The following is a 22,292-nucleotide window of genomic DNA, read 5'->3' as shown; positions in this document are numbered from 1 at the left end:
GTCCTAACGGCGTCTAGGCCCCGAATGTCGTGTCCGCAAAAAAATACTTGTTGTCGAGTAGACGAAACCGTGCCGAATTCCGACAAAAAGGAGGGATGCAACACGAGGACTTCCCAGGGGGTCACCCATCCTAGTACTACTCTCGCCCAAGCACGCTTAACTTCGGAGTTCTGATGGGATCCGGTGCGTTAGTGCTGGTATGATCGCATCCATCATTCCTAGCGCTCTAAATTCTATTAAACACCCCCTTCCCCTCCCAAACGCCCCGGCATGCGCCCTTCCCTCCACGCACCGACGCACCCTGCCGCCTGTCACGCCCGTCCTAAGCGCCTCCATCGCACGTCCTAACGGCGTCTAGGCCCCGAATGTCGTGTCCGCAAAAAAATACTTGTTGTCGAGTAGACGAAACCGTGCCGAATTCCGACAAAAAGGAGAGATGCAACACGAGGACTTCCCAGGGGGTCACCCATCCTAGTACTACTCTCGCCCAAGCACGCTTAACTTCGGAGTTCTGATGGGATCCGGTGCGTTAGTGCTGGTATGATCGCATCCATCATTCCTAGCGCTCTAAATTCTATTAAACACCCCCTTCCCCTCCCAAACGCCCCGGCATGCGCCCTGCCCTCCACGCACCGACGCACCCTGCCGCCTGTCACGCCCGTCCTAAGCGCCTCCATCGCACGTCCTAACGGCGTCTAGGCCCCGAATGTCGTGTCCGCAAAAAAATACTTGTTGTCGAGTAGACGAAACCGTGCCGAATTCCGACAAAAAGGAGGGATGCAACACGAGGACTTCCCCGGGGGTCACCCATCCTAGTACTACTCTCGCCCAAGCACGCTTAACTTCGGAGTTCTGATGGGATCCGGTGCGTTAGTGCTGGTATGATCGCATCCATCATTCCTAGCGCTCTAAATTCTATTAAACACCCCCTTCCCCTCCCAAACGCCCCGGCATGCGCCCTGCCCTCCACGCACCGACGCACCCTGCCGCCTGTCACGCCCGTCCTAAGCGCCTCCATCGCACGTCCTAACGGCGTCTAGGCCCCGAATGTCGTGTCCGCAAAAAAATACTTGTTGTCGAGTAGACGAAACCGTGCCGAATTCCGACAAAAAGGAGGGATGCAACACGAGGACTTCCCAGGGGGTCACCCATCCTAGTACTACTCTCGCCCAAGCACGCTTCACTTCGGAGTTCTGATGGGATCCGGTGCGTTAGTGCTGGTATGATCGCATCCATCATTCCTAGCGCTCTAAATTCTATTAAACACCCCCTTCCCCTCCCAAACGCCCCGGCATGCGCCCTGCCCTCCACGCACCGACGCACCCTGCCGCCTGTCACGCCCGTCCTAAGCGCCTCCATCGCACGTCCTAACGGCGTCTAGGCCCCGAATGTCGTGTCCGCAAAAAAATACTTGTTGTCGAGTAGACGAAACCGTGCCGAATTCCGACAAAAAGGAGGGATGCAACACGAGGACTTCCCAGGGGGTCACCCATCCTAGTACTACTCTCGCCCAAGCACGCTTAACTTCGGAGTTCTGATGGGATCCGGTGCGTTAGTGCTGGTATGATCGCATCCATCATTCCTAGCGCTCTAAATTCTATTAAACACCCCCTTCCCCTCCCAAACGCCCCGGCATGCGCCCTGCCCTCCACGCACCGACGCACCCTGCCGCCTGTCACGCCCGTCCTAAGCGCCTCCATCGCACGTCCTAACGGCGTCTAGGCCCCGAATGTCGTGTCCGCAAAAAAATACTTGTTGTCGAGTAGACGAAACCGTGCCGAATTCCGACAAAAAGGAGGGATGCAACACGAGGACTTCCCAGGGGGTCACCCATCCTAGTACTACTCTCGCCCAAGCACGCTTAACTTCGGAGTTCTGATGGGATCCGGTGCGTTAGTGCTGGTATGATCGCATCCATCATTCCTAGCGCTCTAAATTCTATTAAACACCCCCTTCCCCTCCCAAACGCCCCGGCATGCGCCCTGCCCTCCACGCACCGACGCACCCTGCCGCCTGTCACGCCCGTCCTAAGCGCCTCCATCGCACGTCCTAACGGCGTCTAGGCCCCGAATGTCGTGTCCGCAAAAAAATACTTGTTGTCGAGTAGACGAAACCGTGCCGAATTCCGACAAAAAGGAGGGATGCAACACGAGGACTTCCCAGGGGGTCACCCATCCTAGTACTACTCTCGCCCAAGCACGCTTAACTTCGGAGTTCTGATGGGATCCGATGCGTTAGTGCTGGTATGATCGCATCCATCATTCCCAGCGCTCTAAATTCTATTAAACACCCCCTTCCCCTCCTAAACGCCCCGGCATGCGCCCTGCCCTCCACGCACCGACGCACCCTGCCGCCTGTCACGCCCGTCCTAAGCGCCTCCATCGCACGTCCTAACGGCGTCTAGGCCCCGAATGTCGTGTCCGCAAAAAAATACTTGTTGTCGAGTAGACGAAACCGTGCCGAATTCCGACAAAAAGGAGGGATGCAACACGAGGACTTCCCAGGGGGTCACCCATCCTAGTACTACTCTCGCCCAAGCACGCTTAACTTCGGAGTTCTGATGGGATCCGGTGCGTTAGTGCTGGTATGATCGCATCCATCATTCCTAGCGCTCTAAATTCTATTAAACACCCCCTTCCCCTCCCAAACGCCCCGGCATGCGCCCTGCCCTCCACGCACCGACGCACCCTGCCGCCTGTCACGCCCGTCCTAAGCGCCTCCATCGCACGTCCTAACGGCGTCTAGGCCCCGAATGTCGTGTCCGCAAAAAAATACTTGTTGTCGAGTAGACGAAACCGTGCCGAATTCCGACAAAAAGGAGGGATGCAACACGAGGACTTCCCAGGGGGTCACCCATCCTAGTACTACTCTCGCCCAAGCACGCTTAACTTCGGAGTTCTGATGGGATCCGGTGCGTTAGTGCTGGTATGATCGCATCCATCATTCCTAGCGCTCTAAATTCTATTAAACACCCCCTTCCCCTCCCAAACGCCCCGGCATGCGCCCTGCCCTCCACGCACCGACGCACCCTGCCGCTGTCACGCCCGTCCTAAGCGCCTCCATCGCACGTCCTAACGGCGTCTAGGCCCCGAATGTCGTGTCCGCAAAAAAATACTTGTTGTCGAGTAGACGAAACCGTGCCGAATTCCGACAAAAAGGAGGGATGCAACACGAGGACTTCCCAGGGGGTCACCCATCCTAGTACTACTCTCGCCCAAGCACGCTTAACTTCGGAGTTCTGATGGGATCCGGTGCGTTAGTGCTGGTATGATCGCATCCATCATTCCTAGCGCTCTAAATTCTATTAAACACCCCCTTCCCCTCCCAAACGCCCCGGCATGCGCCCTGCCCTCCACGCACCGACGCACCCTGCCGCCTGTCACGCCCGTCCTAAGCGCCTCCATCGCACGTCCTAACGGCGTCTAGGCCCCGAATGTCGTGTCCGCAAAAAAATACTTGTTGTCGAGTAGACGAAACCGTGCCGAATTCCGACAAAAAGGAGGGATGCAACACGAGGACTTCCCAGGGGGTCACCCATCCTAGTACTACTCTCGCCCAAGCACGCTTAACTTCGGAGTTCTGATGGGATCCGGTGCGTTAGTGCTGGTATGATCGCATCCATCATTCCTAGCGCTCTAAATTCTATTAAACACCCCCTTCCCCTCCCAAACGCCCCGGCATGCGCCCTGCCCTCCACGCACCGACGCACCCTGCCGCCTGTCACGCCCGTCCTAAGCGCCTCCATCGCACGTCCTAACGGCGTCTAGGCCCCGAATGTCGTGTCCGCAAAAAAATACTTGTTGTCGAGTAGACGAAACCGTGCCGAATTCCGACAAAAAGGAGGGATGCAACACGAGGACTTCCCAGGGGGTCACCCATCCTAGTACTACTCTCGCCCAAGCACGCTTAACTTCGGAGTTCTGATGGGATCCGGTGCGTTAGTGCTGGTATGATCGCATCCATCATTCCTAGCGCTCTAAATTCTATTAAACACCCCCTTCCCCTCCCAAACGCCCCGGCATGCGCCCTGCCCTCCACGCACCGACGCACCCTGCCGCCTGTCACGCCCGTCCTAAGCGCCTCCATCGCACGTCCTAACGGCGTCTAGGCCCCGAATGTCGTGTCCGCAAAAAAATACTTGTTGTCGAGTAGACGAAACCGTGCCGAATTCCGACAAAAAGGAGGGATGCAACACGAGGACTTCCCAGGGGGTCACCCATCCTAGTACTACTCTCGCCCAAGCACGCTTAACTTCGGAGTTCTGATGGGATCCGGTGCGTTAGTGCTGGTATGATCGCATCCATCATTCCTAGCGCTCTAAATTCTATTAAACACCCCCTTCCCCTCCCAAACGCCCCGGCATGCGCCCTGCCCTCCACGCACCGACGCACCCTGCCGCCTGTCACGCCCGTCCTAAGCGCCTCCATCGCACGTCCTAACGGCGTCTAGGCCCCGAATGTCGTGTCCGCAAAAAAAATACTTGTTGTCGAGTAGACGAAACCGTGCCGAATTCCGACAAAAAGGAGGGATGCAACACGAGGACTTCCCAGGGGGTCACCCATCCTAGTACTACTCTCGCCCAAGCACGCTTAACTTCGGAGTTCTGATGGGATCCGGTGCGTTAGTGCTGGTATGATCGCATCCATCATTCCTAGCGCTCTAAATTCTATTAAACACCCCCTTCCCCTCCCAAACGCCCCGGCATGCGCCCTGCCCTCCACGCACCGACGCACCCTGCCGCCTGTCACGCCCGTCCTAAGCGCCTCCATCGCACGTCCTAACGGCGTCTAGGCCCCGAATGTCGTGTCCGCAAAAAAATACTTGTTGTCGAGTAGACGAAACCGTGCCGAATTCCGACAAAAAGGAGGGATGCAACACGAGGACTTCCCAGGGGGTCACCCATCCTAGTACTACTCTCGCCCAAGCACGCTTAACTTCGGAGTTCTGATGGGATCCGGTGCGTTAGTGCTGGTATGATCGCATCCATCATTCCTAGCGCTCTAAATTCTATTAAACACCCCCTTCCCCTCCCAAACGCCCCGGCATGCGCCCTGCCCTCCACGCACCGACGCACCCTGCCGCCTGTCACGCCCGTCCTAAGCGCCTCCATCGCACGTCCTAACGGCGTCTAGGCCCCGAATGTCGTGTCCGCAAAAAAATACTTGTTGTCGAGTAGACGAAACCGTGCCGAATTCCGACAAAAAGGAGGGATGCAACACGAGGACTTCCCAGGGGGTCACCCATCCTAGTACTACTCTCGCCCAAGCACGCTTAACTTCGGAGTTCTGATGGGATCCGGTGCGTTAGTGCTGGTATGATCGCATCCATCATTCCCAGCGCTCTAAATTCTATTAAACACCCCCTTCCCCTCCCAAACGCCCCGGCATGCGCCCTGCCCTCCACGCACCGACGCACCCTGCCGCCTGTCACGCCCGTCCTAAGCGCCTCCATCGCACGTCCTAACGGCGTCTAGGCCCCGAATGTCGTGTCCGCAAAAAAATACTTGTTGTCGAGTAGACGAAACCGTGCCGAATTCCGACAAAAAGGAGGGATGCAACACGAGGACTTCCCAGGGGGTCACCCATCCTAGTACTACTCTCGCCCAAGCACGCTTAACTTCGGAGTTCTGATGGGATCCGGTGCGTTAGTGCTGGTATGATCGCATCCATCATTCCCGGCGCTCTAAATTCTATTAAACACCCCCTTCCCCTCCCAAACGCCCCGGCATGCGCCCTGCCCTCCACGCACCGACGCACCCTGCCGCCTGTTACGCCCGTCCTAAGCGCCTCCATCGCACGTCCTAACGGCGTCTAGGCCCCGAATGTCGTGTCCGCAAAAAAATACTTGTTGTCGAGTAGACGAAACCGTGCCGAATTCCGACAAAAAGGAGGGATGCAACACGAGGACTTCCCAGGGGGTCACCCATCCTAGTACTACTCTCGCCCAAGCACGCTTAACTTCGGAGTTCTGATGGGATCCGGTGCGTTAGTGCTGGTATGATCGCATCCATCATTCCCAGCGCTCTAAATTCTATTAAACAACCCCTTCCCCTCCCAAACGCCCCGGCATGCGCCCTGCCCTCCACGCACCGACGCACCCTGCCGCCTGTCACGCCAGTCCTAAGCGCCTCCATCGCACGTCCTAACGGCGTCTAGGCCCCGAATGTCGTGTCCGCAAAAAAATACTTGTTGTCGAGTAGACGAAACCGTGCCGAATTCCGACAAAAAGGAGGGATGCAACACGAGGACTTCCCAGGGGGTCACCCATCCTAGTACTACTCTCGCCCAAGCACGCTTATCTTCGGAGTTCTGATGAGATCCGGTGCGTTAGTGCTGGTATGATCGCATCCATCATTCCTAGCGCTCTAAATTCTATTAAACACCCCCTTCCCCTCCCAAACGCCCCGGCATGCGCCCTGCCCTCCACGCACCGACGCACCCTGCCGCCTGTCACGCCCGTCCTAAGCGCCTCCATCGCACGTCCTAACGGCGTCTAGGCCCCGAATGTCGTGTCCGCAAAAAAATACTTGTTGTCGAGTAGACGAAACCGTGCCGAATTCCGACAAAAAGGAGGGATGCAACACGAGGACTTCCCAGGGGGTCACCCATCCTAGTACTACTCTCGCCCAAGCACGCTTAACTTCGGAGTTCTGATGGGATCCGGTGCGTTAGTGCTGGTATGATCGCATCCATCATTCCTAGCGCTCTAAATTCTATTAAACACCCCCTTCCCCTCCCAAACGCCCCGGCATGCGCCCTGCCCTCCACGCACCGACGCACCCTGCCGCCTGTCACGCCCGTCCTAAGCGCCTCCATCGCACGTCCTAACGGCGTCTAGGCCCCGAATGTCGTGTCCGCAAAAAAATACTTGTTGTCGAGTAGACGAAACCGTGCCGAATTCCGACAAAAAGGAGGGATGCAACACGAGGACTTCCCAGGGGGTCACCCATCCTAGTACTACTCTCGCCCAAGCACGCTTAACTTCGGAGTTCTGATGGGATCCGGTGCGTTAGTGCTGGTATGATCGCATCCATCATTCCCAGCGCTCTAAATTCTATTAAACACCCCCTTCCCCTCCCAAACGCCCCGGCATGCGCCCTGCCCTCCACGCACCGACGCACCCTGCCGCCTGTCACGCCCGTCCTAAGCGCCTCCATCGCACGTCCTAACGGCGTCTAGGCCCCGAATGTCGTGTCCGCAAAAAAATACTTGTTGTCGAGTAGACGAAACCGTGCCGAATTCCGACAAAAAGGAGGGATGCAACACGAGGACTTCCCAGGGGGTCACCCATCCTAGTACTACTCTCGCCCAAGCACGCTTAACTTCGGAGTTCTGATGGGATCCGGTGCGTTAGTGCTGGTATGATCGCATCCATCATTCCCGGCGCTCTAAATTCTATTAAACACCCCCTTCCCCTCCCAAACGCCCCGGCATGCGCCCTGCCCTCCACGCACCGACGCACCCTGCCGCCTGTTACTCCCGTCCTAAGCGCCTCCATCGCACGTCCTAACGGCGTCTAGGCCCCGAATGTCGTGTCCGCAAAAAAATACTTGTTGTCGAGTAGACGAAACCGTGCCGAATTCCGACAAAAAGGAGGGATGCAACACGAGGACTTCCCAGGGGGTCACCCATCCTAGTACTACTCTCGCCCAAGCACGCTTAACTTCGAAGTTCTGATGGGATCCGGTGCGTTAGTGCTGGTATGATCGCATCCATCATTCCCAGCGCTCTAAATTCTATTAAACAACCCCTTCCCCTCCCAAACGCCCCGGCATGCGCCCTGCCCTCCACGCACCGACGCACCCTGCCGCCTGTCACGCCCGTCCTAAGCGCCTCCATCGCACGTCCTAACGGCGTCTAGGCCCCGAATGTCGTGTCCGCAAAAAAATACTTGTTGTCGAGTAGACGAAACCGTGCCGAATTCCGACAAAAAGGAGGGATGCAACACGAGGACTTCCCAGGGGGTCACCCATCCTAGTACTACTCTCGCCCAAGCACGCTTATCTTCGGAGTTCTGATGAGATCCGGTGCGTTAGTGCTGGTATGATCGCATCCATCATTCCTAGCGCTCTAAATTCTATTAAACACCCCCTTCCCCTCCCAAACGCCCCGGCATGCGCCCTGCCCTCCACGCACCGACGCACCCTGCCGCCTGTCACGCCCGTCCTAAGCGCCTCCATCGCACGTCCTAACGGCGTCTAGGCCCCGAATGTCGTGTCCGCAAAAAAATACTTGTTGTCGAGTAGACGAAACCGTGCCGAATTCCGACAAAAAGGAGGGATGCAACACGAGGACTTCCCAGGGGGTCACCCATCCTAGTACTACTCTCGCCCAAGCACGCTTAACTTCGGAGTTCTGATGGGATCCGGTGCGTTAGTGCTGGTATGATCGCATCCATCATTCCTAGCGCTCTAAATTCTATTAAACACCCCCTTCCCCTCCCAAACGCCCCGGCATGCGCCCTGCCCTCCACGCACCGACGCACCCTGCCGCCTGTCACGCCCGTCCTAAGCGCCTCCATCGCACGTCCTAACGGCGTCTAGGCCCCGAATGTCGTGTCCGCAAAAAAATACTTGTTGTCGAGTAGACGAAACCGTGCCGAATTCCGACAAAAAGGAGGGATGCAACACGAGGACTTCCCAGGGGGTCACCCATCCTAGTACTACTCTCGCCCAAGCACGCTTAACTTCGGAGTTCTGATGGGATCCGGTGCGTTAGTGCTGGTATGATCGCATCCATCATTCCTAGCGCTCTAAATTCTATTAAACACCCCCTTCCCCTCCCAAACGCCCCGGCATGCGCCCTGCCCTCCACGCACCGACGCACCCTGCCGCCTGTCACGCCCGTCCTAAGCGCCTCCATCGCACGTCCTAACGGCGTCTAGGCCCCGAATGTCGTGTCCGCAAAAAAATACTTGTTGTCGAGTAGACGAAACCGTGCCGAATTCCGACAAAAAGGAGGGATGCAACACGAGGACTTCCCAGGGGGTCACCCATCCTAGTACTACTCTCGCCCAAGCACGCTTAACTTCGGAGTTCTGATGGGATCCGGTGCGTTAGTGCTGGTATGATCGCATCCATCATTCCCAGCGCTCTAAATTCTATTAAACACCCCCTTCCCCTCCCAAACGCCCCGGCATGCGCCCTGCCCTCCACGCACCGACGCACCCTGCCGCCTGTCACGCCCGTCCTAAGCGCCTCCATCGCACGTCCTAACGGCGTCTAGGCCCCGAATGTCGTGTCCGCAAAAAATACTTGTTGTCGAGTAGACGAAACCGTGCCGAATTCCGACAAAAAGGAGGGATGCAACACGAGGACTTCCCAGGGGGTCACCCATCCTAGTACTACTCTCGCCCAAGCACGCTTAACTTCGGAGTTCTGATGGGATCCGGTGCGTTAGTGCTGGTATGATCGCATCCATCATTCCCGGCGCTCTAAATTCTATTAAACACCCCCTTCCCCTCCCAAACGCCCCGGCATGCGCCCTGCCCTCCACGCACCGACGCACCCTGCCGCCTGTTACTCCCGTCCTAAGCGCCTCCATCGCACGTCCTAACGGCGTCTAGGCCCCGAATGTCGTGTCCGCAAAAAAATACTTGTTGTCGAGTAGACGAAACCGTGAATTCCGACAAAAAGGAGGGATGCAACACGAGGACTTCCCAGGGGGTCACCCATCCTAGTACTACTCTCGCCCAAGCACGCTTAACTTCGGAGTTCTGATGGGATCCGGTGCGTTAGTGCTGGTATGATCGCATCCATCATTCCCAGCGCTCTAAATTCTATTAAACAACCCCTTCCCCTCCCAAACGCCCCGGCATGCGCCCTGCCCTCCACGCACCGACGCACCCTGCCGCCTGTCACGCCCGTCCTAAGCGCCTCCATCGCACGTCCTAACGGCGTCTAGGCCCCGAATGTCGTGTCCGCAAAAAAATACTTGTTGTCGAGTAGACGAAACCGTGCCGAATTCCGACAAAAAGGAGGGATGCAACACGAGGACTTCCCAGGGGGTCACCCATCCTAGTACTACTCTCGCCCAAGCACGCTTATCTTCGGAGTTCTGATGGGATCCGGTGCGTTAGTGCTGGTATGATCGCATCCATCATTCCTAGCGCTCTAAATTCTATTAAACACCCCCTTCCCCTCCCAAACGCCCCGGCATGCGCCCTGCCCTCCACGCACCGACGCACCCTGCCGCCTGTCACGCCCGTCCTAAGCGCCTCCATCGCACGTCCTAACGGCGTCTAGGCCCCGAATGTCGTGTCCGCAAAAAAATACTTGTTGTCGAGTAGACGAAACCGTGCCGAATTCCGACAAAAAGGAGGGATGCAACACGAGGACTTCCCAGGGGGTCACCCATCCTAGTACTACTCTCGCCCAAGCACGCTTAACTTCGGAGTTCTGATGGGATCCGGTGCGTTAGTGCTGGTATGATCGCATCCATCATTCCTAGCGCTCTAAATTCTATTAAACACCCCCCTTCCCCTCCCAAACGCCCCGGCATGCGCCCTGCCCTCCACGCACCGACGCACCCTGCCGCCTGTCACGCCCGTCCTAAGCGCCTCCATCGCACGTCCTAACGGCGTCTAGGCCCCGAATGTCGTGTCCGCAAAAAAATACTTGTTGTCGAGTAGACGAAACCGTGCCGAATTCCGACAAAAAGGAGGGATGCAACACGAGGACTTCCCAGGGGGTCACCCATCCTAGTACTACTCTCGCCCAAGCACGCTTAACTTCGGAGTTCTGATGGGATCCGGTGCGTTAGTGCTGGTATGATCGCATCCATCATTCCTAGCGCTCTAAATTCTATTAAACACCCCCTTCCCCTCCCAAACGCCCCGGCATGCGCCCTGCCCTCCACGCACCGACGCACCCCTGCCGCCTGTCACGCCCGTCCTAAGCGCCTCCATCGCACGTCCTAACGGCGTCTAGGCCCCGAATGTCGTGTCCGCAAAAAAATACTTGTTGTCGAGTAGACGAAACCGTGCCGAATTCCGACAAAAAGGAGGGATGCAACACGAGGACTTCCCAGGGGGTCACCCATCCTAGTACTACTCTCGCCCAAGCACGCTTAACTTCGGAGTTCTGATGGGATCCGGTGCGTTAGTGCTGGTATGATCGCATCCATCATTCCTAGCTCTCTAAAGTCTATTAAACACCCCCTTCCCCTCCCAAACGCCCCGGCGTGCGCCCTGCCCTCCACGCACCGACGCACCCTGCCGCCTGTCACGCCCGTCCTAAGCGCCTCCATCGCACGTCCTAACGGCGTCTAGGCCCCGAATGTCGTGTCCGCAAAAAAATACTTGTTGTCGAGTAGACGAAACCGTGCCGAATTCCGACAAAAAGGAGGGATGCAACACGAGGACTTCCCAGGGGGTCACCCATCCTAGTACTACTCTCGCCCAAGCACGCTTAACTTCGGAGTTCTGATGGGATCCGGTGCGTTAGTGCTGGTATGATCGCATCCATCATTCCTAGCGCTCTAAATTCTATTAAACACCCCCTTCCCCTCCCAAACGCCCCGGCATGCGCCCTGCCCTCCACGCACCGACGCACCCTGCCGCCTGTCACGCCCGTCCTAAGCGCCTCCATCGCACGTCCTAACGGCGTCTAGGCCCCGAATGTCGTGTCCGCAAAAAAATACTTGTTGTCGAGTAGACGAAACCGTGCCGAATTCCGACAAAAAGGAGGGATGCAACACGAGGACTTCCCAGGGGGTCACCCATCCTAGTACTACTCTCGCCCAAGCACGCTTAACTTCGGAGTTCTGATGGGATCCGGTGCGTTAGTGCTGGTATGATCGCATCCATCATTCCTAGCGCTCTAAATTCTATTAAACACCCCCTTCCCCTCCCAAACGCCCCGGCATGCGCCCTGCCCTCCACGCACCGACGCACCCTGCCGCCTGTCACGCCCGTCCTAAGCGCCTCCATCGCACGTCCTAACGGCGTCTAGGCCCCGAATGTCGTGTCCGCAAAAAAATACTTGTTGTCGAGTAGACGAAACCGTGCCGAATTCCGACAAAAAGGAGGGATGCAACACGAGGACTTCCCAGGGGGTCACCCATCCTAGTACTACTCTCGCCCAAGCACGCTTAACTTCGGAGTTCTGATGGGATCCGGTGCGTTAGTGCTGGTATGATCGCATCCATCATTCCTAGCGCTCTAAATTCTATTAAACACCCCCTTCCCCTCCCAAACGCCCCGGCATGCGCCCTGCCCTCCACGCACCGACGCACCCTGCCGCCTGTCACGCCCGTCCTAAGCGCCTCCATCGCACGTCCTAACGGCGTCTAGGCCCCGAATGTCGTGTCCGCAAAAAAATACTTGTTGTCGAGTAGACGAAACCGTGCCGAATTCCGACAAAAAGGAGGGATGCAACACGAGGACTTCCCAGGGGGTCACCCATCCTAGTACTACTCTCGCCCAAGCACGCTTAACTTCGGAGTTCTGATGGGATCCGGTGCGTTAGTGCTGGTATGATCGCATCCATCATTCCTAGCGCTCTAAATTCTATTAAACACCCCCTTCCCCTCCCAAACGCCCCGGCATGCGCCCTGCCCTCCACGCACCGACGCACCCTGCCGCCTGTCACGCCCGTCCTAAGCGCCTCCATCGCACGTCCTAACGGCGTCTAGGCCCCGAATGTCGTGTCCGCAAAAAAATACTTGTTGTCGAGTAGACGAAACCGTGCCGAATTCCGACAAAAAGGAGGGATGCAACACGAGGACTTCCCAGGGGGTCACCCATCCTAGTACTACTCTCGCCCAAGCACGCTTAACTTCGGAGTTCTGATGGGATACGGTGCGTTAGTGCTGGTATGATCGCATCCATCATTCCTAGCGCTCTAAATTCTATTAAACACCCCCTTCCCCTCCCAAACGCCCCGGCATGCGCCCTGCCCTCCACGCACCGACGCACCCTGCCGCCTGTCACGCCCGTCCTAAGCGCCTCCATCGCACGTCCTAACGGCGTCTATGCCCCGAATGTCGTGTCCGCAAAAAAATACTTGTTGTCGAGTAGACGAAACCGTGCCGAATTCCGACAAAAAGGAGGGATGCAACACGAGGACTTCCCAGGGGGTCACCCATCCTAGTACTACTCTCGCCCAAGCACGCTTAACTTCGGAGTTCTGATGGGATACGGTGCGTTAGTGCTAGTATGATCGCATCCATCATTCCTAGCGCTCTAAATTCTATTAAACACCCCCTTCCCCTCCCAAACGCCCCGGCATGCGCCCTGCCCTCCACGCACCGACGCACCCTGCCGCCTGTCACGCCCGTCCTAAGCGCCTCCATCGCACGTCCTAACGGCGTCTAGGCCCCGAATGTCGTGTCCGCAAAAAAATACTTGTTGTCGAGTAGACGAAACCGTGCCGAATTCCGACAAAAAGGAGGGATGCAACACGAGGACTTCCCAGGGGGTCACCCATCCTAGTACTACTCTCGCCCAAGCACGCTTAACTTCGGAGTTCTGATGGGATCCGGTGCGTTAGTGCTGGTATGATCGCATCCATCATTCCTAGCGCTCTAAATTCTATTAAACACCCCCTTCCCCTCCCAAACGCCCCGGCATGCGCCCTGCCCTCCACGCACCGACGCACCCTGCCGCCTGTCACGCCCGTCCTAAGCGCCTCCATCGCACGTCCTAACGGCGTCTAGGCCCCGAATGTCGTGTCCGCAAAAAAATACTTGTTGTCGAGTAGACGAAACCGTGCCGAATTCCGACAAAAAGGAGGGATGCAACACGAGGACTTCCCAGGGGGTCACCCATCCTAGTACTACTCTCGCCCAAGCACGCTTAACTTCGGAGTTCTGATTGGATCCGGTGCGTTAGTGCTGGTATGATCGCATCCATCATTCCTAGCGCTCTAAATTCTATTAAACACCCCCTTCCCCTCCCAAACGCCCCGGCATGCGCCCTGCCCTCCACGCACCGACGCACCCTGCCGCCTGTCACGCCCGTCCTAAGCGCCTCCATCGCACGTCCTAACGGCGTCTAGGCCCCGAATGTCGTGTCCGCAAAAAAATACTTGTTGTCGAGTAGACGAAACCGTGCCGAATTCCGACAAAAAGGAGGGATGCAACACGAGGACTTCCCAGGGGGTCACCCATCCTAGTACTACTCTCGCCCAAGCACGCTTAACTTCGGAGTTCTGATGGGATCCGGTGCGTTAGTGCTGGTATGATCGCATCCATCATTCCTAGCGCTCTAAATTCTATTAAACACCCCCTTCCCCTCCCAAACGCCCCGGCATGCGCCCTGCCCTCCACGCACCGACGCACCCTGCCGCCTGTCACGCCCGTCCTAAGCGCCTCCATCGCACGTCCTAACGGCGTCTAGGCCCCGAATGTCGTGTCCGCAAAAAAATACTTGTTGTCGAGTAGACGAAACCGTGCCGAATTCCGACAAAAAGGAGGGATGCAACACGAGGACTTCCCAGGGGGTCACCCATCCTAGTACTACTCTCGCCCAAGCACGCTTAACTTCGGAGTTCTGATGGGATCCGGTGCGTTAGTGCTGGTATGATCGCATCCATCATTCCTAGCGCTCTAAATTCTATTAAACACCCCCTTCCCCTCCCAAACGCCCCGGCATGCGCCCTGCCCTCCACGCACCGACGCACCCTGCCGCCTGTCACGCCCGTCCTAAGCGCCTCCATCGCACGTCCTAACGGCGTCTAGGCCCCGAATGTCGTGTCCGCAAAAAAATACTTGTTGTCGAGTAGACGAAACCGTGCCGAATTCCGACAAAAAGGAGGGATGCAACACGAGGACTTCCCAGGGGGTCACCCATCCTAGTACTACTCTCGCCCAAGCACGCTTAACTTCGGAGTTCTGATGGGATCCGGTGCGTTAGTGCTGGTATGATCGCATCCATCATTCCTAGCGCTCTAAATTCTATTAAACACCCCCTTCCCCTCCCAAACGCCCCGGCATGCGCCCTGCCCTCCACGCACCGACGCACCCTGCCGCCTGTCACGCCCGTCCTAAGCGCCTCCATCGCACGTCCTAACGGCGTCTAGGCCCCGAATGTCGTGTTCGCAAAAAAATACTTGTTGTCGAGTAGACGAAACCGTGCCGAATTCCGACAAAAAGGAGGGATGCAACACGAGGACTTCCCAGGGGGTCACCCATCCTAGTACTACTCTCGCCCAAGCACGCTTAACTTCGGAGTTCTGATGGGATCCGGTGCGTTAGTGCTGGTATGATCGCATCCATCATTCCTAGCGCTCTAAATTCTATTAAACACCCCCTTCCCCTCCCAAACGCCCCGGCATGCGCCCTGCCCTCCACGCACCGACGCACCCTGCCGCCTGTCACGCCCGTCCTAAGCGCCTCCATCGCACGTCCTAACGGCGTCTAGGCCCCGAATGTCGTGTCCGCAAAAAAATACTTGTTGTCGAGTAGACGAAACCGTGCCGAATTCCGACAAAAAGGAGGGATGCAACACGAGGACTTCCCAGGGGGTCACCCATCCTAGTACTACTCTCGCCCAAGCACGCTTAACCTCGGAGTTCTGATGGGATCCGGTGCGTTAGTGCTGGTATGATCGCATCCATCATTCCTAGCGCTCTAAATTCTATTAAACACCCCCTTCCCCTCCCAAACGCCCCGGCATGCGCCCTGCCCTCCACGCACCGACGCACCCTGCCGCCTGTCACGCCCGTCCTAAGCGCCTCCATCGCACGTCCTAACGGCGTCTAGGCCCCGAATGTCGTGTTCGCAAAAAAATACTTGTTGTCGAGTAGACGAAACCGTGCCGAATTCCGACAAAAAGGAGGGATGCAACACGAGGACTTCCCAGGGGGTCACCCATCCTAGTACTACTCTCGCCCAAGCACGCTTAACTTCGGAGTTTTGATGGGATCCGGTGCGTTAGTGCTGGTATGATCGCATCCATCATTCCTAGCGCTCTAAATTCTATTAAACACCCCCTTCCCCTCCCAAACGCCCCGGCATGCGCCCTGCCCTCCACGCACCGACGCACCCTGCCGCCTGTCACGCCCGTCCTAAGCGCCTCCATCGCACGTCCTAACGGCGTCTAGGCCCCGAATGTCGTGTCCGCAAAAAAATACTTGTTGTCGAGTAGACGAAACCGTGCCGAATTCCGACAAAAAGGAGGGATGCAACACGAGGACTTCCCAGGGGGTCACCCATCCTAGTACTACTCTCGCCCAAGCACGCTTAACTTCGGAGTTCTGATGGGATCCGGTGCGTTAGTGCTGGTATGATCGCATCCATCATTCCTAGCGCTCTAAATTCTATTAAACACCCCCTTCCCCTCCCAAACGCCCCGGCATGCGCCCTGCCCTCCACGCACCGACGCACCCTGCCGCCTGTCACGCCCGTCCTAAGCGCCTCCATCGCACGTCCTAACGGCGTCTAGGCCCCGAATGTCGTGTCCGCAAAAAAATACTTGTTGTCGAGTAGACGAAACCGTGCCGAATTCCGACAAAAAGGAGGGATGCAACACGAGGACTTCCCAGGGGGTCACCCATCCTAGTACTACTCTCGCCCAAGCACGCTTAACTTCGGAGTTCTGATGGGATCCGGTGCGTTAGTGCTGGTATGATCGCATCCATCATTCCTAGCGCTCTAAATTCTATTAAACACCCCCTTCCCCTCCCAAACGCCCCGGCATGCGCCCTGCCCTCCACGCACCGACGCACCCTGCCGCCTGTCACGCCCGTCCTAAGCGCCTCCATCGCACGTCCTAACGGCGTCTAGGCCCCGAATGTCGTGTCCGCAAAAAAATACTTGTTGTCGAGTAGACGAAACCGTGCCGAATTCCGACAAAAAGGAGGGATGCAACACGAGGACTTCCCAGGGGGTCACCCATCCTAGTACTACTCTCGCCCAAGCACGCTTAACTTCGGAGTTCTGATGGGATCCGGTGCGTTAGTGCTGGTATGATCGCATCCATCATTCCTAGCGCTCTAAATTCTATTAAACACCCCCTTCCCCTCCCAAACGCCCCGGCATGCGCCCTGCCCTCCACGCACCGACGCACCCTGCCGCCTGTCACGCCCGTCCTAAGCGCCTCCATCGCACGTCCTAACGGCGTCTAGGCCCCGAATGTCGTGTCCGCAAAAAAATACTTGTTGTCGAGTAGACGAAACCGTGCCGAATTCCGACAAAAAGGAGGGATGCAACACGAGGACTTCCCAGGGGGTCACCCATCCTAGTACTACTCTCGCCCAAGCACGCTTCACTTCGGAGTTCTGATGGGATCCGGTGCGTTAGTGCTGGTATGATCGCATCCATCATTCCTAGCGCTCTAAATTCTATTAAACACCCCCTTCCCCTCCCAAACGCCCCGGCATGCGCCCTGCCCTCCACGCACCGACGCACCCTGCCGCCTGTCACGCCCGTCCTAAGCGCCTCCATCGCACGTCCTAACGGCGTCTAGGCCCCGAATGTCGTGTCCGCAAAAAAATACTTGTTGTCGAGTAGACGAAACCGTGCCGAATTCCGACAAAAAGGAGGGATGCAACACGAGGACTTCCCAGGGGGTCACCCATCCTAGTACTACTCTCGCCCAAGCACGCTTAACTTCGGAGTTCTGATGGGATCCGGTGCGTTAGTGCTGGTATGATCGCATCCATCATTCCTAGCGCTCTAAATTCTATTAAACACCCCCTTCCCCTCCCAAACGCCCCGGCATGCGCCCTGCCCTCCACGCACCGACGCACCCTGCCGCCTGTCACGCCCGTCCTAAGCGCCTCCATCGCACGTCCTAACGGCGTCTAGGCCCCGAATGTCGTGTCCGCAAAAAAATACTTGTTGTCGAGTAGACGAAACCGTGCCGAATTCCGACAAAAAGGAGGGATGCAACACGAGGACTTCCCAGGGGGTCACCCATCCTAGTACTACTCTCGCCCAAGCACGCTTAACTTCGGAGTTCTGATGGGATCCGGTGCGTTAGTGCTGGTATGATCGCATCCATCATTCCTAGCGCTCTAAATTCTATTAAACACCCCCTTCCCCTCCCAAACGCCCCGGCATGCGCCCTGCCCTCCACGCACCGACGCACCCTGCCGCCTGTCACGCCCGTCCTAAGCGCCTCCATCGCACGTCCTAACGGCGTCTAGGCCCCGAATGTCGTGTCCGCAAAAAAATACTTGTTGTCGAGTAGACGAAACCGTGCCGAATTCCGACAAAAAGGAGGGATGCAACACGAGGACTTCCCAGGGGGTCACCCATCCTAGTACTACTCTCGCCCAAGCACGCTTAACTTCGGAGTTCTGATGGGATCCGGTGCGTTAGTGCTGGTATGATCGCATCCATCATTCCTAGCGCTCTAAATTCTATTAAACACCCCCTTCCCCTCCCAAACGCCCCGGCATGCGCCTTGCCCTCCACGCACCGACGCACCCTGCCGCCTGTCACGCCCGTCCTAAGCGCCTCCATCGCACGTCCTAACGGCGTCTAGGCCCCGAATGTCGTGTCCGCAAAAAAATACTTGTTGTCGAGTAGACGAAACCGTGCCGAATTCCGACAAAAAGGAGGGATGCAACACGAGGACTTCCCAGGGGGTCACCCATCCTAGTACTACTCTCGGCCAAGCACGCTTAACTTCGGAGTTCTGATGGGATCCGGTGCGTTAGTGCTGGTATGATCGCATCCATCATTCCTAGCGATCTAAATTCTATTAAACACCCCCTTCCCCTCCCAAACGCCCCGGCATGCGCCCTGCCCTCCACGCACCGACGCACCCTGCCGCCTGTCACGCCCGTCCTAAGCGCCTCCATCGCACGTCCTAACGGCGTCTAGGCCCCGAATGTCGTGTCCGCAAAAAAATACTTGTTGTCGAGTAGACGAAACCGTGCCGAATTCCGACAAAAAGGAGGGATGCAACACGAGGACTTCCCAGGGGGTCACCCATCCTAGTACTACTCTCGCCCAAGCACGCTTAACTTCGGAGTTCTGATGGGATCCGGTGCGTTAGTGCTGGTATGATCGCATCCATCATTCCTAGCGCTCTAAATTCTATTAAACACCCCCTTCCCCTCCCAAACGCCCCGGCGTGCGCCCTGCCCTCCACGCACCGACGCACCCTGCCGCCTGTCACGCCCGTCCTAAGCGCCTCCATCGCACGTCCTAACGGCGTCTAGGCCCCGAATGTCGTGTCCGCAAAAAAATACTTGTTGTCGAGTAGACGAAACCGTGCCGAATTCCGACAAAAAGGAGGGATGCAACACGAGGACTTCCCAGGGGGTCACCCATCCTAGTACTACTCTCGCCCAAGCACGCTTAACTTCGGAGTTCTGATGGGATCCGGTGCGTTAGTGCTGGTATGATCGCATCCATCATTCCTAGCGATCTAAATTCTATTAAACACCCCCTTCCCCTCCCAAACGCCCCGGCATGCGCCCTGCCCTCCACGCACCGACGCACCCTGCCGCCTGTCACGCCCGTCCTAAGCGCCTCCATCGCACGTCCTAACGGCGTCTAGGCCCCGAATGTCGTGTCCGCAAAAAAATACTTGTTGTCGAGTAGACGAAACCGTGCCGAATTCCGACAAAAAGGAGGGATGCAACACGAGGACTTCCCAGGGGGTCACCCATCCTAGTACTACTCTCGCCCAAGCACGCTTAACTTCGGAGTTCTGATGGGATCCGGTGCGTTAGTGCTGGTATGATCGCATCCATCATTCCTAGCGCTCTAAATTCTATTAAACACCCCCTTCCCCTCCCAAACGCCCCGGCATGCGCCCTGCCCTCCACGCACCGACGCACCCTGCCGCCTGTCACGCCCGTCCTAAGCGCCTCCATCGCACGTCCTAACGGCGTCTAGGCCCCGAATGTCGTGTCCGCAAAAAAATACTTGTTGTCGAGTAGACGAAACCGTGCCGAATTCCGACAAAAAGGAGGGATGCAACACGAGGACTTCCCAGGGGGTCACCCATCCTAGTACTACTCTCGCCCAAGCACGCTTAACTTCGGAGTTCTGATGGGATCCGGTGCGTTAGTGCTGGTATGATCGCATCCATCATTCCTAGCGATCTAAATTCTATTAAACACCCCCTTCCCCTCCCAAACGCCCCGGCATGCGCCCTGCCCTCCACGCACCGACGCACCCTGCCGCCTGTCACGCCCGTCCTAAGCGCCTCCATCGCACGTCCTAACGGCGTCTAGGCCCCGAATGTCGTGTCCGCAAAAAAATACTTGTTGTCGAGTAGACGAAACCGTGCCGAATTCCGACAAAAAGGAGGGATGCAACACGAGGACTTCCCAGGGGGTCACCCATCCTAGTACTACTCTCGCCCAAGCACGCTTAACTTCGGAGTTCTGATGGGATCCGGTGCGTTAGTGCTGGTATGATCGCATACATCATTCCTAGCGCTCTAAATTCTATTAAACACCCCCTTCCCCTCCCAAACGCCCCTGCATGCGCCCTGCCCTCCACGCACCGACGCACCCTGCCGCCTGTCACGCCCGTCCTAAGCGCCTCCATCGCACGTCCTAACGGCGTCTAGGCCCCGAATGTCGTGTCCGCAAAAAAATACTTGTTGTCGAGTAGACGAAACCGTGCCGAATTCCGACAAAAAGGAGGGATGCAACACGAGGACTTCCCAGGGGGTCACCCATCCTAGTACTACTCTCGCCCAAGCACGCTTAACTTCGGAGTTCTGATGGGATCCGGTGCGTTAGTGCTGGTATGATCGCATCCATCATTCCTAGCGCTCTAAATTCTATTAAACACCCCCTTCCCCTCCCAAACGCCCCGGCATGCGCCCTGCCCTCCACGCACCGACGCACCCTGCCGCCTGTCACGCCCGTCCTAAGCGCCTCCATCGCACGTCCTAACGGCGTCTAGGCCCCGAATGTCGTGTCCGCAAAAAAATACTTGTTGTCGAGTAGACGAAACCGTGCCGAATTCCGACAAAAAGGAGGGATGCAACACGAGGACTTCCCAGGGGGTCACCCATCCTAGTACTACTCTCGCCCAAGCACGCTTAACTTCGGAGTTCTGATGGGATCCGGTGCGTTAGTGCTGGTATGATCGCATACATCATTCCTAGCGCTCTAAATTCTATTAAACACCCCCTTCCCCTCCCAAACGCCCCTGCATGCGCCCTGCCCTCCACGCACCGACGCACCCTGCCGCCTGTCACGCCCGTCCTAAGCGCCTCCATCGCACGTCCTAACGGCGTCTAGGCCCCGAATGTCGTGTCCGCAAAAAAATACTTGTTGTCGAGTAGACGAAACCGTGCCGAATTCCGACAAAAAGGAGGGATGCAACACGAGGACTTCCCAGGGGGTCACCCATCCTAGTAATACTCTCGCCCAAGCACGCTTAACTTCGGAGTTCTGATGGGATCCGGTGCGTTAGTGCTGGTATGATCGCATCCATCATTCCTAGCGCTCTAAATTCTATTAAACACCCCCTTCCCCTCCCAAACGCCCCGGCATGCGCCCTGCCCTCCACGCACCGACGCACCCTGCCGCCTGTCACGCCCGTCCTAAGCGCCTCCATCGCACGTCCTAACGGCGTCTAGGCCCCGAATGTCGTGTCCGCAAAAAAATACTTGTTGTCGAGTAGACGAAACCGTGCCGAATTCCGACAAAAAGGAGGGATGCAACACGAGGACTTCCCAGGGGGTCACCCATCCTAGTACTACTCTCGCCCAAGCACGCTTAACTTCGGAGTTCTGATGGGATCCGGTGCGTTAGTGCTGGTATGATCGCATCCATCATTCCTAGCGCTCTAAATTCTATTAAACACCCCCTTCCCCTCCCAAACGCCCCGGCATGCGCCCTGCCCTCCACGCACCGACGCACCCTGCCGCCTGTCACGCCCGTCCTAAGCGCCTCCATCGCACGTCCTAACGGCGTCTAGGCCCCGAATGTCGTGTCCGCAAAAAAATACTTGTTGTCGAGTAGACGAAACCGTGCCGAATTCCGACAAAAAGGAGGGATGCAACACGAGGACTTCCCAGGGGGTCACCCATCCTAGTACTACTCTCGCCCAAGCACGCTTAACTTCGGAGTTCTGATGGGATCCGGTGCGTTAGTGCTGGTATGATCGCATCCATCATTCCTAGCGCTCTAAATTCTATTAAACACCCCCTTCCCCTCCCAAACGCCCCGGCATGCGCCCTGCCCTCCACGCACCGACGCACCCTGCCGCCTGTCACGCCCGTCCTAAGCGCCTCCATCGCACGTCCTAACGGCGTCTAGGCCCCGAATGTCGTGTCCGCAAAAAAATACTTGTTGTCGAGTAGACGAAACCGTGCCGAATTCCGACAAAAAGGAGGGATGCAACACGAGGACTTCCCAGGGGGTCACCCAT

At 57.1% G+C, this 22,292-nt stretch overlaps 65 non-coding genes across 65 annotated transcripts; all 65 read right to left on the bottom strand.

The window, feature by feature from the left end:
* Positions 1 to 92: 92 nt before the first annotated feature.
* LOC129897270 (5S ribosomal RNA) lies at positions 93 to 211 on the bottom strand. Its single transcript, XR_008768370.1, has one exon. It is a non-coding gene; the product is annotated as a 5S ribosomal RNA (ribosomal RNA).
* A 222-nt stretch (positions 212 to 433) lies between these two features.
* On the bottom strand, positions 434 to 552 carry LOC129897424 (5S ribosomal RNA). Its single transcript, XR_008768517.1, has one exon. It is a non-coding gene; the product is annotated as a 5S ribosomal RNA (ribosomal RNA).
* Positions 553 to 774: 222 nt separating this feature from the next.
* On the bottom strand, positions 775 to 893 carry LOC129897457 (5S ribosomal RNA). Its single transcript, XR_008768547.1, has one exon. It is a non-coding gene; the product is annotated as a 5S ribosomal RNA (ribosomal RNA).
* A 222-nt stretch (positions 894 to 1,115) lies between these two features.
* On the bottom strand, positions 1,116 to 1,234 carry LOC129897426 (5S ribosomal RNA). Its single transcript, XR_008768519.1, has one exon. It is a non-coding gene; the product is annotated as a 5S ribosomal RNA (ribosomal RNA).
* A 222-nt stretch (positions 1,235 to 1,456) lies between these two features.
* LOC129897259 (5S ribosomal RNA) lies at positions 1,457 to 1,575 on the bottom strand. Its single transcript, XR_008768359.1, has one exon. It is a non-coding gene; the product is annotated as a 5S ribosomal RNA (ribosomal RNA).
* A 222-nt stretch (positions 1,576 to 1,797) lies between these two features.
* LOC129897248 (5S ribosomal RNA) lies at positions 1,798 to 1,916 on the bottom strand. The gene has a single exon (XR_008768348.1). It is a non-coding gene; the product is annotated as a 5S ribosomal RNA (ribosomal RNA).
* A 222-nt stretch (positions 1,917 to 2,138) lies between these two features.
* LOC129897480 (5S ribosomal RNA) lies at positions 2,139 to 2,257 on the bottom strand. Its single transcript, XR_008768569.1, has one exon. It is a non-coding gene; the product is annotated as a 5S ribosomal RNA (ribosomal RNA).
* A 222-nt stretch (positions 2,258 to 2,479) lies between these two features.
* Positions 2,480 to 2,598, bottom strand: LOC129897236 (5S ribosomal RNA). Its single transcript, XR_008768337.1, has one exon. It is a non-coding gene; the product is annotated as a 5S ribosomal RNA (ribosomal RNA).
* A 222-nt stretch (positions 2,599 to 2,820) lies between these two features.
* LOC129897225 (5S ribosomal RNA) lies at positions 2,821 to 2,939 on the bottom strand. Its single transcript, XR_008768326.1, has one exon. It is a non-coding gene; the product is annotated as a 5S ribosomal RNA (ribosomal RNA).
* A 221-nt stretch (positions 2,940 to 3,160) lies between these two features.
* On the bottom strand, positions 3,161 to 3,279 carry LOC129897214 (5S ribosomal RNA). Its single transcript, XR_008768315.1, has one exon. It is a non-coding gene; the product is annotated as a 5S ribosomal RNA (ribosomal RNA).
* A 222-nt stretch (positions 3,280 to 3,501) lies between these two features.
* On the bottom strand, positions 3,502 to 3,620 carry LOC129897203 (5S ribosomal RNA). Its single transcript, XR_008768304.1, has one exon. It is a non-coding gene; the product is annotated as a 5S ribosomal RNA (ribosomal RNA).
* A 222-nt stretch (positions 3,621 to 3,842) lies between these two features.
* LOC129897192 (5S ribosomal RNA) lies at positions 3,843 to 3,961 on the bottom strand. The gene has a single exon (XR_008768293.1). It is a non-coding gene; the product is annotated as a 5S ribosomal RNA (ribosomal RNA).
* Positions 3,962 to 4,183: 222 nt separating this feature from the next.
* On the bottom strand, positions 4,184 to 4,302 carry LOC129897181 (5S ribosomal RNA). The gene has a single exon (XR_008768282.1). It is a non-coding gene; the product is annotated as a 5S ribosomal RNA (ribosomal RNA).
* A 223-nt stretch (positions 4,303 to 4,525) lies between these two features.
* On the bottom strand, positions 4,526 to 4,644 carry LOC129897170 (5S ribosomal RNA). The gene has a single exon (XR_008768271.1). It is a non-coding gene; the product is annotated as a 5S ribosomal RNA (ribosomal RNA).
* A 222-nt stretch (positions 4,645 to 4,866) lies between these two features.
* LOC129897157 (5S ribosomal RNA) lies at positions 4,867 to 4,985 on the bottom strand. The gene has a single exon (XR_008768259.1). It is a non-coding gene; the product is annotated as a 5S ribosomal RNA (ribosomal RNA).
* Positions 4,986 to 5,207: 222 nt separating this feature from the next.
* On the bottom strand, positions 5,208 to 5,326 carry LOC129897145 (5S ribosomal RNA). Its single transcript, XR_008768248.1, has one exon. It is a non-coding gene; the product is annotated as a 5S ribosomal RNA (ribosomal RNA).
* Positions 5,327 to 5,548: 222 nt separating this feature from the next.
* LOC129897133 (5S ribosomal RNA) lies at positions 5,549 to 5,667 on the bottom strand. Its single transcript, XR_008768237.1, has one exon. It is a non-coding gene; the product is annotated as a 5S ribosomal RNA (ribosomal RNA).
* A 222-nt stretch (positions 5,668 to 5,889) lies between these two features.
* On the bottom strand, positions 5,890 to 6,008 carry LOC129897122 (5S ribosomal RNA). The gene has a single exon (XR_008768226.1). It is a non-coding gene; the product is annotated as a 5S ribosomal RNA (ribosomal RNA).
* Positions 6,009 to 6,230: 222 nt separating this feature from the next.
* LOC129897546 (5S ribosomal RNA) lies at positions 6,231 to 6,349 on the bottom strand. Its single transcript, XR_008768631.1, has one exon. It is a non-coding gene; the product is annotated as a 5S ribosomal RNA (ribosomal RNA).
* A 222-nt stretch (positions 6,350 to 6,571) lies between these two features.
* On the bottom strand, positions 6,572 to 6,690 carry LOC129897111 (5S ribosomal RNA). The gene has a single exon (XR_008768215.1). It is a non-coding gene; the product is annotated as a 5S ribosomal RNA (ribosomal RNA).
* Positions 6,691 to 6,912: 222 nt separating this feature from the next.
* On the bottom strand, positions 6,913 to 7,031 carry LOC129897099 (5S ribosomal RNA). The gene has a single exon (XR_008768204.1). It is a non-coding gene; the product is annotated as a 5S ribosomal RNA (ribosomal RNA).
* A 222-nt stretch (positions 7,032 to 7,253) lies between these two features.
* Positions 7,254 to 7,372, bottom strand: LOC129897088 (5S ribosomal RNA). The gene has a single exon (XR_008768193.1). It is a non-coding gene; the product is annotated as a 5S ribosomal RNA (ribosomal RNA).
* A 222-nt stretch (positions 7,373 to 7,594) lies between these two features.
* On the bottom strand, positions 7,595 to 7,713 carry LOC129897487 (5S ribosomal RNA). Its single transcript, XR_008768575.1, has one exon. It is a non-coding gene; the product is annotated as a 5S ribosomal RNA (ribosomal RNA).
* A 222-nt stretch (positions 7,714 to 7,935) lies between these two features.
* On the bottom strand, positions 7,936 to 8,054 carry LOC129897545 (5S ribosomal RNA). Its single transcript, XR_008768630.1, has one exon. It is a non-coding gene; the product is annotated as a 5S ribosomal RNA (ribosomal RNA).
* Positions 8,055 to 8,276: 222 nt separating this feature from the next.
* On the bottom strand, positions 8,277 to 8,395 carry LOC129897076 (5S ribosomal RNA). Its single transcript, XR_008768182.1, has one exon. It is a non-coding gene; the product is annotated as a 5S ribosomal RNA (ribosomal RNA).
* A 222-nt stretch (positions 8,396 to 8,617) lies between these two features.
* Positions 8,618 to 8,736, bottom strand: LOC129897065 (5S ribosomal RNA). The gene has a single exon (XR_008768171.1). It is a non-coding gene; the product is annotated as a 5S ribosomal RNA (ribosomal RNA).
* Positions 8,737 to 8,958: 222 nt separating this feature from the next.
* Positions 8,959 to 9,077, bottom strand: LOC129897053 (5S ribosomal RNA). The gene has a single exon (XR_008768160.1). It is a non-coding gene; the product is annotated as a 5S ribosomal RNA (ribosomal RNA).
* A 221-nt stretch (positions 9,078 to 9,298) lies between these two features.
* LOC129897041 (5S ribosomal RNA) lies at positions 9,299 to 9,417 on the bottom strand. The gene has a single exon (XR_008768148.1). It is a non-coding gene; the product is annotated as a 5S ribosomal RNA (ribosomal RNA).
* Positions 9,418 to 9,636: 219 nt separating this feature from the next.
* LOC129897030 (5S ribosomal RNA) lies at positions 9,637 to 9,755 on the bottom strand. The gene has a single exon (XR_008768137.1). It is a non-coding gene; the product is annotated as a 5S ribosomal RNA (ribosomal RNA).
* A 222-nt stretch (positions 9,756 to 9,977) lies between these two features.
* LOC129897463 (5S ribosomal RNA) lies at positions 9,978 to 10,096 on the bottom strand. Its single transcript, XR_008768553.1, has one exon. It is a non-coding gene; the product is annotated as a 5S ribosomal RNA (ribosomal RNA).
* Positions 10,097 to 10,318: 222 nt separating this feature from the next.
* On the bottom strand, positions 10,319 to 10,437 carry LOC129897018 (5S ribosomal RNA). The gene has a single exon (XR_008768126.1). It is a non-coding gene; the product is annotated as a 5S ribosomal RNA (ribosomal RNA).
* Positions 10,438 to 10,660: 223 nt separating this feature from the next.
* LOC129897006 (5S ribosomal RNA) lies at positions 10,661 to 10,779 on the bottom strand. Its single transcript, XR_008768114.1, has one exon. It is a non-coding gene; the product is annotated as a 5S ribosomal RNA (ribosomal RNA).
* Positions 10,780 to 11,002: 223 nt separating this feature from the next.
* Positions 11,003 to 11,121, bottom strand: LOC129896994 (5S ribosomal RNA). Its single transcript, XR_008768103.1, has one exon. It is a non-coding gene; the product is annotated as a 5S ribosomal RNA (ribosomal RNA).
* A 222-nt stretch (positions 11,122 to 11,343) lies between these two features.
* LOC129898487 (5S ribosomal RNA) lies at positions 11,344 to 11,462 on the bottom strand. Its single transcript, XR_008769388.1, has one exon. It is a non-coding gene; the product is annotated as a 5S ribosomal RNA (ribosomal RNA).
* A 222-nt stretch (positions 11,463 to 11,684) lies between these two features.
* LOC129898475 (5S ribosomal RNA) lies at positions 11,685 to 11,803 on the bottom strand. Its single transcript, XR_008769377.1, has one exon. It is a non-coding gene; the product is annotated as a 5S ribosomal RNA (ribosomal RNA).
* A 222-nt stretch (positions 11,804 to 12,025) lies between these two features.
* Positions 12,026 to 12,144, bottom strand: LOC129898464 (5S ribosomal RNA). Its single transcript, XR_008769366.1, has one exon. It is a non-coding gene; the product is annotated as a 5S ribosomal RNA (ribosomal RNA).
* A 222-nt stretch (positions 12,145 to 12,366) lies between these two features.
* Positions 12,367 to 12,485, bottom strand: LOC129898453 (5S ribosomal RNA). Its single transcript, XR_008769355.1, has one exon. It is a non-coding gene; the product is annotated as a 5S ribosomal RNA (ribosomal RNA).
* A 222-nt stretch (positions 12,486 to 12,707) lies between these two features.
* LOC129897627 (5S ribosomal RNA) lies at positions 12,708 to 12,826 on the bottom strand. The gene has a single exon (XR_008768706.1). It is a non-coding gene; the product is annotated as a 5S ribosomal RNA (ribosomal RNA).
* Positions 12,827 to 13,048: 222 nt separating this feature from the next.
* Positions 13,049 to 13,167, bottom strand: LOC129897679 (5S ribosomal RNA). Its single transcript, XR_008768755.1, has one exon. It is a non-coding gene; the product is annotated as a 5S ribosomal RNA (ribosomal RNA).
* Positions 13,168 to 13,389: 222 nt separating this feature from the next.
* LOC129898441 (5S ribosomal RNA) lies at positions 13,390 to 13,508 on the bottom strand. The gene has a single exon (XR_008769344.1). It is a non-coding gene; the product is annotated as a 5S ribosomal RNA (ribosomal RNA).
* Positions 13,509 to 13,730: 222 nt separating this feature from the next.
* On the bottom strand, positions 13,731 to 13,849 carry LOC129897541 (5S ribosomal RNA). The gene has a single exon (XR_008768626.1). It is a non-coding gene; the product is annotated as a 5S ribosomal RNA (ribosomal RNA).
* A 222-nt stretch (positions 13,850 to 14,071) lies between these two features.
* On the bottom strand, positions 14,072 to 14,190 carry LOC129898428 (5S ribosomal RNA). The gene has a single exon (XR_008769332.1). It is a non-coding gene; the product is annotated as a 5S ribosomal RNA (ribosomal RNA).
* Positions 14,191 to 14,412: 222 nt separating this feature from the next.
* On the bottom strand, positions 14,413 to 14,531 carry LOC129898416 (5S ribosomal RNA). The gene has a single exon (XR_008769321.1). It is a non-coding gene; the product is annotated as a 5S ribosomal RNA (ribosomal RNA).
* Positions 14,532 to 14,753: 222 nt separating this feature from the next.
* Positions 14,754 to 14,872, bottom strand: LOC129898405 (5S ribosomal RNA). Its single transcript, XR_008769310.1, has one exon. It is a non-coding gene; the product is annotated as a 5S ribosomal RNA (ribosomal RNA).
* A 222-nt stretch (positions 14,873 to 15,094) lies between these two features.
* On the bottom strand, positions 15,095 to 15,213 carry LOC129898394 (5S ribosomal RNA). Its single transcript, XR_008769299.1, has one exon. It is a non-coding gene; the product is annotated as a 5S ribosomal RNA (ribosomal RNA).
* Positions 15,214 to 15,435: 222 nt separating this feature from the next.
* On the bottom strand, positions 15,436 to 15,554 carry LOC129897503 (5S ribosomal RNA). Its single transcript, XR_008768590.1, has one exon. It is a non-coding gene; the product is annotated as a 5S ribosomal RNA (ribosomal RNA).
* A 222-nt stretch (positions 15,555 to 15,776) lies between these two features.
* Positions 15,777 to 15,895, bottom strand: LOC129897560 (5S ribosomal RNA). Its single transcript, XR_008768644.1, has one exon. It is a non-coding gene; the product is annotated as a 5S ribosomal RNA (ribosomal RNA).
* Positions 15,896 to 16,117: 222 nt separating this feature from the next.
* On the bottom strand, positions 16,118 to 16,236 carry LOC129898382 (5S ribosomal RNA). Its single transcript, XR_008769288.1, has one exon. It is a non-coding gene; the product is annotated as a 5S ribosomal RNA (ribosomal RNA).
* Positions 16,237 to 16,458: 222 nt separating this feature from the next.
* LOC129898370 (5S ribosomal RNA) lies at positions 16,459 to 16,577 on the bottom strand. The gene has a single exon (XR_008769277.1). It is a non-coding gene; the product is annotated as a 5S ribosomal RNA (ribosomal RNA).
* Positions 16,578 to 16,799: 222 nt separating this feature from the next.
* On the bottom strand, positions 16,800 to 16,918 carry LOC129898358 (5S ribosomal RNA). The gene has a single exon (XR_008769266.1). It is a non-coding gene; the product is annotated as a 5S ribosomal RNA (ribosomal RNA).
* Positions 16,919 to 17,140: 222 nt separating this feature from the next.
* LOC129897425 (5S ribosomal RNA) lies at positions 17,141 to 17,259 on the bottom strand. Its single transcript, XR_008768518.1, has one exon. It is a non-coding gene; the product is annotated as a 5S ribosomal RNA (ribosomal RNA).
* Positions 17,260 to 17,481: 222 nt separating this feature from the next.
* LOC129898347 (5S ribosomal RNA) lies at positions 17,482 to 17,600 on the bottom strand. The gene has a single exon (XR_008769255.1). It is a non-coding gene; the product is annotated as a 5S ribosomal RNA (ribosomal RNA).
* Positions 17,601 to 17,822: 222 nt separating this feature from the next.
* On the bottom strand, positions 17,823 to 17,941 carry LOC129898335 (5S ribosomal RNA). The gene has a single exon (XR_008769244.1). It is a non-coding gene; the product is annotated as a 5S ribosomal RNA (ribosomal RNA).
* Positions 17,942 to 18,163: 222 nt separating this feature from the next.
* On the bottom strand, positions 18,164 to 18,282 carry LOC129898322 (5S ribosomal RNA). The gene has a single exon (XR_008769233.1). It is a non-coding gene; the product is annotated as a 5S ribosomal RNA (ribosomal RNA).
* Positions 18,283 to 18,504: 222 nt separating this feature from the next.
* Positions 18,505 to 18,623, bottom strand: LOC129897522 (5S ribosomal RNA). The gene has a single exon (XR_008768608.1). It is a non-coding gene; the product is annotated as a 5S ribosomal RNA (ribosomal RNA).
* Positions 18,624 to 18,845: 222 nt separating this feature from the next.
* Positions 18,846 to 18,964, bottom strand: LOC129898310 (5S ribosomal RNA). The gene has a single exon (XR_008769220.1). It is a non-coding gene; the product is annotated as a 5S ribosomal RNA (ribosomal RNA).
* A 222-nt stretch (positions 18,965 to 19,186) lies between these two features.
* LOC129898298 (5S ribosomal RNA) lies at positions 19,187 to 19,305 on the bottom strand. The gene has a single exon (XR_008769208.1). It is a non-coding gene; the product is annotated as a 5S ribosomal RNA (ribosomal RNA).
* Positions 19,306 to 19,527: 222 nt separating this feature from the next.
* LOC129898286 (5S ribosomal RNA) lies at positions 19,528 to 19,646 on the bottom strand. Its single transcript, XR_008769197.1, has one exon. It is a non-coding gene; the product is annotated as a 5S ribosomal RNA (ribosomal RNA).
* Positions 19,647 to 19,868: 222 nt separating this feature from the next.
* On the bottom strand, positions 19,869 to 19,987 carry LOC129898275 (5S ribosomal RNA). Its single transcript, XR_008769185.1, has one exon. It is a non-coding gene; the product is annotated as a 5S ribosomal RNA (ribosomal RNA).
* Positions 19,988 to 20,209: 222 nt separating this feature from the next.
* LOC129897429 (5S ribosomal RNA) lies at positions 20,210 to 20,328 on the bottom strand. The gene has a single exon (XR_008768522.1). It is a non-coding gene; the product is annotated as a 5S ribosomal RNA (ribosomal RNA).
* Positions 20,329 to 20,550: 222 nt separating this feature from the next.
* On the bottom strand, positions 20,551 to 20,669 carry LOC129898263 (5S ribosomal RNA). The gene has a single exon (XR_008769173.1). It is a non-coding gene; the product is annotated as a 5S ribosomal RNA (ribosomal RNA).
* A 222-nt stretch (positions 20,670 to 20,891) lies between these two features.
* Positions 20,892 to 21,010, bottom strand: LOC129897428 (5S ribosomal RNA). Its single transcript, XR_008768521.1, has one exon. It is a non-coding gene; the product is annotated as a 5S ribosomal RNA (ribosomal RNA).
* Positions 21,011 to 21,232: 222 nt separating this feature from the next.
* Positions 21,233 to 21,351, bottom strand: LOC129897521 (5S ribosomal RNA). Its single transcript, XR_008768607.1, has one exon. It is a non-coding gene; the product is annotated as a 5S ribosomal RNA (ribosomal RNA).
* Positions 21,352 to 21,573: 222 nt separating this feature from the next.
* Positions 21,574 to 21,692, bottom strand: LOC129898252 (5S ribosomal RNA). The gene has a single exon (XR_008769162.1). It is a non-coding gene; the product is annotated as a 5S ribosomal RNA (ribosomal RNA).
* Positions 21,693 to 21,914: 222 nt separating this feature from the next.
* LOC129898240 (5S ribosomal RNA) lies at positions 21,915 to 22,033 on the bottom strand. The gene has a single exon (XR_008769150.1). It is a non-coding gene; the product is annotated as a 5S ribosomal RNA (ribosomal RNA).
* Between the last annotated feature and the right edge of the window lie 259 nt (positions 22,034 to 22,292).

The sequence above is a fragment of the Solanum dulcamara genome, chromosome 7 (assembly GCF_947179165.1).
Source record: "Solanum dulcamara chromosome 7, daSolDulc1.2, whole genome shotgun sequence".
NCBI classification, from domain to species: Eukaryota; Viridiplantae; Streptophyta; class Magnoliopsida; order Solanales; family Solanaceae; genus Solanum; species Solanum dulcamara.
This window is presented reverse-complemented; position numbering and strand designations above follow the sequence as displayed.